Genomic DNA, 13,922 nt, shown 5'->3' with positions numbered 1-13,922 from the left:
ACCCTGTCCACGAGGGTGGGGGGCGCGCCCCCTGCGTCGTGGGCCCCCTGGCATGCCTCCGGTGCCCATCTTTTGCTATTTGAAGTCTTTTGCCCTGGAAAAAATAAGAAGGAAGCTTTCGGGACGAAGCGCCGCCGTCTCGAGGCGGAACCTGGCAAAACCAATCTAGGGCTCCAGCGGAGCTGTTTTGCCGGGGAAACATCCCTCCGGGAGGGGGAAATCATCACCATCGTCATCACCATCGATCCTCTCATCGGGAGGGGGTCAATATCCATCAACATCTTCACCAAAACCATCTCATCTCAAACCCTAGTTCATCTCTTGTATCCGATCTTTGTCTCAAAACCTCAGACTGGTACCTGTGGGTTGCTAGTAGTTTTGATTACTCCTTGTAGTTGATGCTAGTTGGTTTATTTGGTGGAAGATCATATGTTCATATCCTTTATGCATATTAATACCCCTCTGATTATGAACATGAATATGATTTGTGAGTAGTTACGTTTGTTCCTGAGGACATGGGAGAAGTCTTGCTATAAGTAGTCATGTGAATTTGGTATTCGTTCGATATTTTGATGAGATGTATGTTGTCTTTCCTCTAGCGGTGTTATGTGAACATCGACTACATGACACTTCACCATTTTTTGGGCCTAGGGGAAGGCATTGGGAAGTAATAAGTAGATGATGGGTTGCTAGAGTGACAGAAGCTTAAACCCTAGTTTATGTGTTGCTTCGTAAGGGGCTGATTTGGATCCACATGTTTCATGCTATTGTTAGGTTTACCTTAATACTTCTTTTGTAGTTGCGGATGCTTGCAAGTGTGGTTAATCATAAGTGGGATGCTTGTCCAACGAAGGACAGTACCCAAGCACCGGTCCACCCACATATCAAATTATCAAAGTAACGAACGCGAATCATATGAGCATGATGAAAACTAGCTTGACGATAATTCCCATGTGTCCTCGGGAGCGCTTTCCTTTATATAAGAGTTTGTCCAGGCTTGTCCTTTGCTACAAAAAGGATTGGGCCACCTTGCTGCACCTTGTTTACTTTTGTTACTTGTTACCCGTTACAAATTACCTGATCACAAAACTATTTGTTACCGATAATTTCAGTACTTGCAGAGAATACCTTACTGAAAACCGCTTGTCATTTCCTTCTGCTCCTCGTTGGGTTCGAGACTCTTACTTATCGAAAGGACTATGATAGATCCCCTATACTTGTGGGTCATCAGGGGGCGATTCCTACTTGGAGTAGGACTCCCCCCTTGGGCCGGTCGACCTCCTCCTCCCCTCCTTTATATACGGGGGAGGGGGCACCCCATAGACACACAAGTTGATCTTTAGCCGTGTGCGGTGCCCCCCTCCACAGTTTTAGACCTCGGTCATATTGTCGTAGTGCTTAGGCGAAGCCGTGCGCCGGTAACTTCATCATCACCGTCACCATGCCGTCGTGCTGACGAAACTCTCCCTCGGCCTCAACTGGATCAAGAGTTCGAGGGACGTCTCTGAGCTGAACGTGTGCAAATCGCGGAGGTGCCATGCGTTTAGTTCTTTGGATCAGTTGGATCGTGAAGACGTTCGACTACATCAACCGCGTTACTAAACGCTTCCTCTTTCGGTCTACGAGGGTACGTGGACACACTCTCCCCGCTCGTTGCTATGCTTCTCCTAGATAGATCTTGCGTGATCATAGGCAATTTTTTTGAAATACTACGTTCCCCAACAGTGGTATCACAGCTAGGTCTATGCGTAGATATTATGTGCATGAGTAGAACACAAAGAGTTGTGGGCGATAATAGTCATACTGCTTACCAACATGTCATACTTTGATTTGGCGGTATTGTTGGATGAAGCGGCCCAGACCGACATTACATGACCGCGTTCATGATACTGGTTCTACCGCCGTGCTTCGCACACAGGTGGCTAGTGGGTGTCTGTTTCTCCAACTTTAGTTGAATCGAGTTTGACTACGCCCGGTCCTGGTTGAAGGTTAAAACAGCACACTTGCGAAAAATCGTTGTGGTTTTGATGCGTAGGTAAGAAAGGTTCTTGCTAGAAGCCCGTAGCAGCCACGTAGAATTTGCAACAGCAAAGTAGAGGACGTCTAACTTGTTTTTGCAGGGCTTGCTGTGATGTGATATGGTCAAAACGTGATGATCTATAAATTTTTGTATGAGATGATCATGTTTTGTAACAGTTATCGGCAACTGGCAGGAGCCATATGGTTGTCGCTTTATTGTATGAAATGTAATCGCCATGTAATTGCTTTACTTTATCACTAAGCGGTAGCGATAGTCATAGAAGCAATATTTGGCGAGACGACAACAACGCTTCGATGGAGATCAAGGTGTCGAGCCGGTGACGATGGTGATCATGACGGTGCTTTTGAGATGGAGATCAAAGGCACAAGATGATGATGGCCATATCATATCACTTATATTTATTGCATGTGATGTTTATCCTTTATGCATCTTATTTTGCTTAGTACGGCGGTAGCATTATAAGATGATCTCTCACTAAATTTCAAGGTATAAGTGTTCTCCCTGAGTATGCACCGTTGCTACAGTTCGTCGTGCCGAGACACCACGTGATGATCGGGTGTGATAAGCTCTACGTTCACATAGAACGGGTGCAAGCCAGTTTTGCACACGCAGAATACTCGGGTTAAACTTGATGAGCCTAGCATATGCAGATATGGCCTCGGAACACTGAGACCGAAAGGTCGAGCGTGAATCATATAGTAGATATGATAAACATAGTGATGTTCACCATTGAAAATTACTCCATCTCACGTGATGATCGGACATGGTTTAGTTGATATGGATCACGTGATCACTTAGATGATTAGAGGGATGTCTATCTAAGTGGGAGTTCTTAAGTAATATGATTAATTGAAGTTTAATTTATCATGAATTTAGTCCTGATAGTTTTTGCATATCTATGTTGTAGATCAAGCTCGCGTATACCTCCCCTGTTTTATTTTTTATATGTTCCTAGAGAAAAATTAGTTGAAAGATGATAGTAGCAATGATGCGGACTGGGTCGGTGATCTGAGGATTAAGAATCCTAGTGAACCTAGAAAAAGAATACAGGCCCAGAAAAAATTACCCCTTTTTCGAGAACCTTTTAGAAGTTCTACACAGGCCGAAACCGGTGAAATCAAGGGGCATTACTTGAATGCGACTGCGGGTACATGTGCTCACAAGGGTGCAACCACTGAATTTGTAACGACACAATGATTTGAAAAACATCTTTTTGATATGTCTCAGTCTCAGCGGCAAGGAAGAGAAAATGCATCGAGTCGTTTATCAAGAAAGTGGGAAAAGAATACTTAGCACACAGTATACCAAACAAAACTTTTTTCCCCTTTGGAAGGCTGTGGGCGAGGAGGGATTCGAACCCCCGACACCGGTGATTTGGAGGAGATTTCTCGAAAAGTCTTTAGTGCTCATTTCGGGAATCTTTCACATTCGGCCAAAGAAGAAATTCGAAAAACTAGAAAGCCAATTTCTTCCCGAAACTTCCCAAGAAAAATCCCGAATTGGATCCAAAATTGTCCGCGTTCCCGAGGGCACCCCTCTCTTTCAAGAGGATTCGCGGCATGTCAAGCCCTGGTAAGGTAAGTGCTCCAGATGCAGTTGCTTTAGTTGACATAGTGAGTGGAACCTAAATATCTGTTTCCTTGAATACCAGAGTTGCCTTTTGTAGATGAGAAAGCCAACAATTTTGGAAAATTGCATTTTTGGAATTTGCAATAATGCGATGGGCAAGTCAATACCAGATCGCACTCAACAAAGTAAAACGGGATGAATTCAATAAACTTTCGGTAGTCACAAAACCCTATTTTAAGAAATATCCTCATTGCTGCATAGAAGAATTATGTCCCTGATGCACCGCTAGGTGATGGACCTATTGCAGGAGCAGATACAGACGTTATGAACGTTTGGCAAGCTCGGTATGATAACTACTTGATAGTTTAGTGCGCCATGCTTGATTATGAATCACTTGATGCTTGCGAACGATGCCTCATGGGCAAGATGACTAAGACTCCGTTCTCCGGAACAATGGAGCGAGCAACTGACTTATTAGAAATAATACATACTGATGTATGCGGTCCGATGAGTGTTGAGGCTCGCGGCGGGTATCGTTATTTTCTGACCTTCACAGATGATTTGAGCAGATATGGGTATATCTACTTGATGAAACATAAGTCTGAAACATTTGAAAAGTTCAAATAATTTCAGAGTGAAGTGGAAAATCATCGTAACAAGAAAATAAAGTCTTTACGATCTGATCACGGAGACAATTGAGTTACGAGTTTGGTCTTCATTTGAAACGATGTGGAATAGTTTCGCAACTCAGGCCACCTGGAACACCATAGCGTAATGGTGTGTCTGAACGTCATAACCATACTTTATTAGATATGGTGCGATCTATGATGTCTCTTACCGATTTATCACTATCATTTTGGGGTTATGCATTAGAGACAACTGCATTCACGTTAAATAGGGCACCATATAAATCCATTGAGACGACACCAGATGAACTGTGGTTTGGCAAGAAACATAAGCTGTCGTTTCTTAAAGTTTGGGGCTGCGATGCTTATGTGAAAATGCTTCAACCTGATAAACTCAAACCCAAATCGGAGAAATGCGTCTTCATAGGATACCCAAAGGAGACTGTTGGGTACACCTTCTATCACAGATCCGAAAGTAAGATATTTGTTGCTTAGAATGGATCCTTTCTAGAGAAGGAGTTTCTCTCGAAAAAGTGAGTGGGAGGAAAGTAGAACTTGATGAGGTAATTGTACCTTCTCTTGATTTGGAAAGTAGTTCATCACAGAAATCAATTCCGATGATGCCTACACCAATTAGTGAGGAAGCTAATGATGATGATCACGAAACTTTAGATCAAGTTACTACCGAACCTCGTAGGTCAACCAGAGTAAGGTCCGCACCAGAGTGGTACGGCAATCCTGTTCTAGAGGTCATGTTACTTGACCATGATGAACCTACAAACTATGAGGAAGCGATGATGAGCCCAGATTCCGCAAAATGGCTTGAGGCGATGAAATCTGAGATAGGATCCATATATGAGAACAAAAGTATGGACTTTGGTTGACTTGCCCAATGACCGGCAAGCCATAGAGAATAAAATGGATCTTCAAGAGGAAGACGGACGCTGATAGTAGTGTTACTGTCTACAAAGCTCGAATTGTCGCAAAAAGGTTTTTCAACAAGTTCAAAGTGTTGACTACAATGAGATTTTCTCACTCGTATCGATGCTTAAGTCTGTTTGAATCATGTTAGCAATTGCCGCGTTCTATGAAATCTGGCAAATGGATGTCAAAACTGCATTCCTTAATGGATTTATTAAAGAATAGTTGTATATGATGCAACCAGAAGGTTTTGTCGATCCTAAAGGTGCTAACAAAGTGTGCAAGCTCCAGTGATCCATCTATGGACTGGTGCAAGCATCTCGGAGTTGGAATATACGCTTTGATGAGTTGATCAAAGCATATAGTTTTATACTGACTTGCGGTGAAGCCTGTATTTACAAGAAAGTGAGTGGGAGCACTACAACCTTTCTGATAAGTATATGTGAATGACATATTGTTGATCGGAAATGATGTAGAATTTTCTGGAAAGCATAAAGGAGTGTCTGAAAGGAGTTTTTCAAAGAAAGACCTCGGTGAAGCTGCTTACATATTTGGCATCAAGATCTATAGAGATAGATCAAGACGCTTGATAAGATTTTTCAATGAGTACATACCTTGACAAGATTTTGAAGTAGTTCAAAATGGAGCAGTCAAAGAAGGAGTTCTTGCCTGTATTGCAAGGTGTAAAGTTGAGTAAGACTCAAAACACGACCACGGCAGAAAATAGAAAGAGAATGAAAGTCATTCCCTGTGCCTCATCCATAGGTTCTATAAAGTAAGCTATGTTCTGTACCAAACCTATTGTGTACCTCGCCATGAGTTTGGCAAGGGGGTACGATATTGATCCAGGAGTGGATCACTTGACAGCGGTCAAAATTATCCTTAGAAGACTAAGGAGATATTTCTCGGTTATGGAGGTGATAAAGAGTTCGTTGTAAAGAGTTACGCCGATGCAAGCTTTTACACCGATCCGGATGACTCTAAGTCTCAATCTGGATACATATTGAAAGTGGGAGCAATTAGCTAGAGTAGCTCCATGCAGAGCATTGTAGAAAATTTGCAAAATACATACGGCTCTGAATGTGACAGACCCATTGACTAAGCTTCTCTCACAAGCAAAACATGGTCACACCTTAGTACTCTTTGGGTGTTAATCACATTGCATTGTGAACCAGATTACTAACTCTAATAAAACCCTTTGGTTATTAGTCACATGGCGATGTGAACTAATCACATGGTGATGTGAACTATTGGTGTTAAATCACAAGGCGATGTGAACTAGATTGTTGACTCTAGTGCAAATGGGACACTGAAGGAAATATGCCCTAGAGGCAATAATAAAGTTATTATTTATATTTCCTTATATCATGATAAATGTTTATTATTCATGCTAGAATTGTATTAACCAGAAACTTAGTACATGTGTGAATACATAGACAAAACAGAGTGTCCCTAGTATGCCTCTACTAGACTAGCTCGTTAATCAAAGATGGCTAAGTTTCCTAGCCATAGACATGTGTTGTCATTTGATGAACGGGATCACATCATTAGAGAATGATGTGATGGATAAGACCCATCTGTTAGCTTAGCAGTTTGATTGTTTAGTTTATTGCTATTGCTTTCTTCATGACTTATACATGTTCCTACGACTATGAGATTATGCAACTCCCGAATACCGGAGGAACACTTTGTGTGCTATCAAACGTCACAACGTAACTGGGTGATTATAAAGATGCTCTACAGGTGTCTCCGATGGTGTTTATTGAGTGGGCATAGGTCGAGATTAGGATTTGTCACTGTGATTGTCGGAGAGGTATCTGCTACCTCTTGAGCACTGCGTTGGTTTTCCCTTGAAGTGGAAAGGGTGATGCAGTAAAGTAGCGTAAGTATTTCCCTCAGTTTTTGGGAACCAAGGTATCAATCCAGTAGGAGACCACGCTCGAGTCCCATGCACCTACACAAACAAATAAGAACCTCGCAACCAACGCGATAAAGGGGTTGTCAATCCCTTCACGGTCACTTACGAGAGTGAGATCTGATAGATATGATAAGATGATATTTTTGGTATTTTTATGATAAAGAGAAAAAGTAAAGAAAAAAATAAACGGCGCTAGAAATAACTTGTTGACAGGAGATTAATATGATGGAAAATAGACCCGGGGGCCATAGGTTTCACTAGTGGCTTCTCTCAAGAGCATAAGTATTACAGTGGGTAAACGAATTACTGTCGAGCAATTGATAGAATTGAGCATAGTTATGAGAGTATCTAGGTATGATCATGTATATAGGCATCACGTCCGCGACCAGTAGACCGAAATGATTCTGCATCTACTACTATTACTCCACACATCGACTGCTATCCAGCATGCATCTAGAGTATTAAGTTCATAAGAACAGAGTAATGCTTTAAGCAAGATCACATGATGTAGAGGGATAAACTCATGCAATATGATATAAACCCCATTTTTTATCCTAGATGGCAACAATACAATACGTGCCTTGCCGCCCCTGCTGTCACTGGGAAAGTACACCGCACGATTGAACCCAAAGCTAAGCACTTATCCCATTGCAAGAAAGATCAATCTAGTAGGCCAAACCAAACTGATAATTCGAAGAGACTTGCAAAGATAACCAATCATACATAAAAGAATTCAGAGGAGATTCAAATATTGTTCATAGATAAACTTGATCATAAACCCACAATTCATCGGATCTCGACAAACACACCGCAAAAGAAGATTACATCGAATAGATCTCCAAGAAGATCGAGGAGAACTTTGTATTGAGATCCAAAGAGAAAGAAGAAACCATCTAGCTAATAACTATGGACCCGAAGGTCTGAGGTAAACTACTCACACATCATCGGACAGGCTATGGTGTTGATGTAGAAGCCCTCCGTGATCCATGCCCCCTCCGGCGGAGTGCCGAAAAAGGCCCCAAGATGGGATCTCACGGGTACAGAAGGTTGCGGCGGTGGAAATAGGGTTTTGGCTCCGTATATGATGTTTCCAGGGTATATGGGTATATATAGGAGGAAGAAGTATGTCGGTGGAGCAACGAGGGGCCCACGAGGGTGGAGGGCACGCCTGGGGGAGGTGGGCGCGCCCCCCTGCCTCGTGCCCTCCTTGTTGATTGCTTTACGTAGACTCCAAGTCCTCTGGACCACGTTTGTTCCGAAAATCACGTTCCCGAAGGTTTCATTCTGTTTGGACTCCGTTTGATATCCTTTTCCTTCGAAACACTGAAATAGGCAAAAAAACAGCAATTTGGGCTAGGCCTCCAGTTAATTGGTTAGTCCCAAAAATAATATAAAAATGTATAATAAAGCCCAATAAACATCCAAAACAGAATATAATATAGCATGGAACAATAAAAAATTATAGATACGTTGGAGACGTATCAGTATCTCTGGGCCCTCTCGGCATTGCACATCACTATAAGCCTTGCAAGCAATGTGACTAATGAGTTAGTTGCGGGATGATGCATTACGGAACGAGTAAAGAGACTTGCTGGTAACGAGATTGAACTAGGTATGATGATACCGACGATCGAATCTCGGGCAAGTAACATACCGATGACAAAGGGAACAATGTATGTTGTTATGCGGTTTGACCGATAAAGATCTTCGTACAATATGTAGGAGCCAATATGAGCATCCAGGTTCCGCTATTGGTTATTGACCGGAGATGTATCTCGATCATGTCTACATAGTTCTCGAACCCGTAGGGTCCGCACGCTTAACGTTCGATGATGATTCGTATTATGAGTTTATGTGATTTGATGTACCGAAGGTTGTTCGGAGCCCCGGATGAGATCACGGACGTGACGAGGAGTCTCGAAATGGTCGAGACATAAATATTGATATATTGGAAGGTTATATTCGGACACCGGAATGGTTCTGAAGTGTATCGGGTATTTTCCGGAGTACCGGGGCTTACGGAAACCCCGGGGGGTTAATGGGCCTTCATGGGCCCTAGTGAAAGAGAGGAGGCAGCAGCCAGGTGGAGGCGCGCGCCCCCCAAGCCCAAACCGAATTGGACTAGGGGTTGGGGGGCCCTTTCCTTTCTCTCCTCCTCCTCTTTCCCCCTTCTCCTTGTAGGAATAGGAAGGGGGCGATTCCTACTTGGAGTAGGACTCCCCCCTTGGGCGCGCCCCCTAGGGCCGGCCGGCCTCCTCCTCCCCTCCTTTATATACGGGGGAGGGGGCACCCCATGGACACGCAAGTTGATCTTTAGCCGTGTGCGGTTCCCCCCTTCACAGTTTTACACCTCGATCATATTGTCGTACTGCTTAGGCGAAGCCCTGCGCCGATAACTTCATCATCACCGTCACCACGCCGTCGTGCTGACGAAACTCTCCCTCAGCCTCAACTGGATCAAGAGTTCAAGGGACGTCACTGAGTTGAACGTGTGCAGATCGCGGAGGTACCATGCGTTCGGTACTTGGAACGGTTGGATCGCGAAGACGTTTGACTACATCAACCGCGTTACTAAACGCTTCCGCTTTCGGTCTATGAGGGTACGTGGACACACTCTCCCCGCTCGTTGTTATGCTTCTCCTAGATAGATCTTGCGTGATCGTAGGCAATTTTTTTGAAATTCCACGTTCCCCAACAGCATGCATTATGTACGCACACGTGAGACACGATGCAACTTTCCACCCCAGTGTAATTGCTCACGTTATCTTATGACCATTCCTCTTATGATTAATTGAGGACAAAGTTCTCTTGAGCAGCCTGAACCAATAAAATCCCCACCGATTCCCTCAAAAACTAACCTCCACCGAGATTTGAACAACACTTACGGCGTTCTTGGATTCTTATCTCTACCCCTCTCTCTCCATACTGCAATGCCACCGACCAAGCCTTCACAATCAGTTGCAGGCTCACAGCCGGAGACCCGTGCGCTGCTGCCGGCTCCGAGCCTCTCGATCATCGCCCCTATATGTACCTTTCTCGAAGCCCCATGATCCCCGCATTCTCGGGCTATGATAGCAGACTCCCTATGCCCAAGCATCAACCTAATGATCTGGATGTGCCACCGCCGGCGCCCTGTCCAACATCACTTGCGCCATAGGTGGGTTCTTTCCTTCCTCTTAGGCCCTGTTTGTTCGGGCTTTTGCTTTTGCGGCTTTTTCACTTTGACAAAAAAGCCACAAAACCTCCTAAATTGGGCCTTTTTACTTCGCCTTTTGGCTTATGAATAAATATTGTTATATGATGATGTATAAACCAAAAGCCGAAGAAAAACGCCCATTTAGGAGTTATTTTTTTGGCTTTTTTGCCGAAGTGAGAAAACTGCAAAAGTAGAAGTAAAGGCCCAAACAAACAAGGCCTCAATCTTCTCAGATATGAACATCTTTTTTAAGTTAGCTTGATTAGACGAGTTGATTTTGTGTGTGCTGGTTCGAGTTAGCTTGATTGGACGAGCTGATTTGTGTGCATTGGGTAGTTTTCTTGAAGCTTTCTCGCCGTCTCCACACACCTACCTAGCAGCAAGTCCAATCCGACTCTCTCCCCTAAACGCCTATCTAACTCAACTACTGCCGACACACATGTGTCCACGTGAAAATGGATCATTGATGTCTGCCCAATCCTTTTTTTCTTCTTTTTAATGGAAGTGCTAGATGGTGAATATATCTTCTATGTTTTGTATTCTTTAGTGTTCTTGAATGAAGAAACAGATGAACTGCACCATTTAATATGCCCATGGTGTTAGTTCAGCCAAATGGTCAGCCTAACTCCACCTTGAGTTTCATGATATACTCCTCCCTCGCATGTACATGTGTGATGACAAATAAGGGCATCGATGTGTTTCTGGTTTGGAGATAGATGTTAACATTTTTTTATCTATGATAGAATACGAACTGGCGGTGTTCAGTTTTCCAACATGCATGTGTAGTTACAATCGAACAATCTTCTCTAAGCCTTGTCACTTTGATATCATCTCTTCAAACCTATAACATTGCTTTACAAATGTAAACTTTAATTGAATAGTGCCATACCAAATGTTTATTTTTGAAGTACTAAATTTATTTTTCATTATTGAATAATACTTTATGTAGTTAGAATATCATTATTTGATTGTTCGGTGCTAACAACAACCCCTGCCCCACTCGTCCCCATGGCAGATCCATTTGTTGTGGAGGGAGATCCAACCTATAGAAGAGGAAACAAAATCTCTACAAGGAAGGAGTGGACGGCGTGGACAACGACGATGTTGTGTTCATGAACGAAGATGATGGTAGCACGAAAATGGGGAAGGACGGCTTGCTCATGGAGGATAGTCTCCTCATGGACGGTGGAGTGCTCACTGAGGTAGTGGAGGGCATCCAGGTCCTTGAGGACAACATCATGCCTGGAAACAGAGATTTGCAGTTACGACGTTGCCATGCAGATCGCTTCCGATCGAGAACAAAATTGTTCAAATCTGCCTGAATTTAAGTTGCCTATTCATATACAGGGAAGTGGCTACTCATATATGGGGACTGGTAGACAAACTTGCACTTCAGGAGGTTATGGTTGAAAGCATTGTCAATGAAACTGACCGCACTACTAAATTCCCAAATGCATCAACACCTGAAGCACCATTACTTTCATCGACAGAGAAAACTGCATCGATGTTCAGTTTAGCGTGGCCTTCTCATGGAGCTTCCCACCCATTCTTCATGGAACATCTTTGTTACTCCCTCCTATATTTTTTTCTGGACGTGCAATTTCTTTCCCTCAATAGTTTCTGCAATAGGATTTTAAGATTGATTTCTTCCAACTTTCCCTCCATAGAAATCTAGAAATAATAGCCCGAGTTCTATTATGATTTTTCGATAGTGTAACCTTTTTTTTCCTTCTCTTGCAAACATTAGTTTTTATTATTTGAATCTTGGTTATGAGATTAAAACATTGTTTGCAGCACTTAACAGTAAACTATATTTTTAGGATAACAATTTGTTTTTTAAACTGGTACATTGTGGGGCCTCCACTAATGCATCATTGCTATATGATGTCTCCGTTGGGCAAATTATCCTGGCCTATCTTTTCTGTCATGATATATCATGATACGTTAGTACAGTTGCCAACTAGTGCTATTCAACCATTCATTCATGATGCAATTAATGTCTCGGTAGAGTGAGTAATTTATCGGACCACTCGCGTCATGCCCTTATAAAGAGCATCCTTCTGAAGCAAGATGTCTGAGAAAAATGACAAATGTTGGACGCAAGAACACAATTTCCATTCTTTTCACTAGTAGTGTGCAATTCTAGGCCTAGGAGGTATTGGGAATTTAGCAGTGAGGTCATTTTCGTTGACAATGCTTTCAACCATAACCTCGTGAAGTCCAAGTTTGTCCGTGAGTTTTCATATATGAATATCCACTTCCCCATATATGAATAGGCAACTTCAAATCGGGCAGTATTGGACAATTTTGTCCCCGATCGGACATGGTCTGCATGGTGACATCATAACTGGAAATCACGGTTCCGAGTCATGATGTTTCCCTCTCCGACCTGGATGCACTTCACTACCTTCGTGAGCACTCCATTGTCCACGAGGAGATTGGCCTCCGCGATCAAGCCGTCGTTCCCATTTTTCGTGCTACCATCGTCTTCGTTCATCAACACAATGCCGTCGCCGTCCACGCCATCAACTCCTTGTAGAGAAATTATTTCTCTTGTATAGGTTGGCTCTCCCTTCACAACAGATGGATTTCATCGTCTGCCATGGGGACGAGCGTGGCGGGGAGAAGCAAGCGGAAGACAGGGAGTATGGGATTGGTAGAGTTGGTAGAGTGAGAGTGGTGGCCAAGTGATAGGAAATGAAGTGTGCGTGTCACTTAGTGCGGAGCAGTGCAGCCAAAGCTGAAACCGAGGGGCAAAGTTGGAAGAAATCGATTAAAAAAATTCTATTGCACAAACTATATTGAGGTAAAGAAATTACACGCCGAGAAAAAAAAGGTAGGAGGGAGTAACCTGAATCATAGGTGGGAAGCTCCATGAAAAGCCATATCAATGGTGCTTCACGCGTTGTCATTCGTGATGACTGATGAGCATGGTACCTTCTTGGCGGCCAGCTGCAGCGAGGTTTCCTAGTTGGCGTTGTCTTATCCTGGCTGGCTAGATTGGACATTTGGATGCTCCAAGTTAATTGTAAACAGCGACTACATGGACGTCGTAGATACGATGAGAAACCAAGGAAGCTCAATCGGTACTGCTGCGACGACATATGAAGAATGCACTCGTCTTGCTAAAGGGTTCACTTATGTTTCTGTCGAACATTGTCCCAGGGAAAGTAATCTTGTAGGCGGATGGCGTTTCGGTGCACAGGAGCATTGCTCCCGTAGGTGAACAGTAAAATGAAAACAAATAGCAAAAAAAAAAGGCACGAAAGATGTATGACTTGTCTAGATTCATGGTGATATGACATTAGAGGAATTCTGAACAAAACGAAAGAATTTTGAGAAAAGGAACACATGCTCTGATTTTTGGAGCACTGTTTTTTTCTTCTGTTCCGAGCCCATCATCGATGTCATATTGTCATGCAATTTTGCAACTGCATGCACATAGAAAACTTGTTCATCTTTGATGTACAATTTTTTTTCTTGCTACTCTACATGAATTTGTTGTTCACCCGGGAGCAGATGAGTTGATGATCAGCTATGAATTTTTGATCTTGTAGGATATACTTTAGCTTACCCGAGAAAAAACACATATACTATAGCTTGTAAAACGGAGGGTCCAAATTCTGTTGTTTGGGTTGAGGACCCTTCGAG

This window comes from Aegilops tauschii, chromosome 3 (assembly GCF_002575655.3).
Source record: "Aegilops tauschii subsp. strangulata cultivar AL8/78 chromosome 3, Aet v6.0, whole genome shotgun sequence".
NCBI lineage: Eukaryota > Viridiplantae > Streptophyta > Magnoliopsida > Poales > Poaceae > Aegilops > Aegilops tauschii.
The sequence above is the reverse complement of the archived record's forward strand: the minus strand, read 5'-3'. Positions refer to the sequence as shown.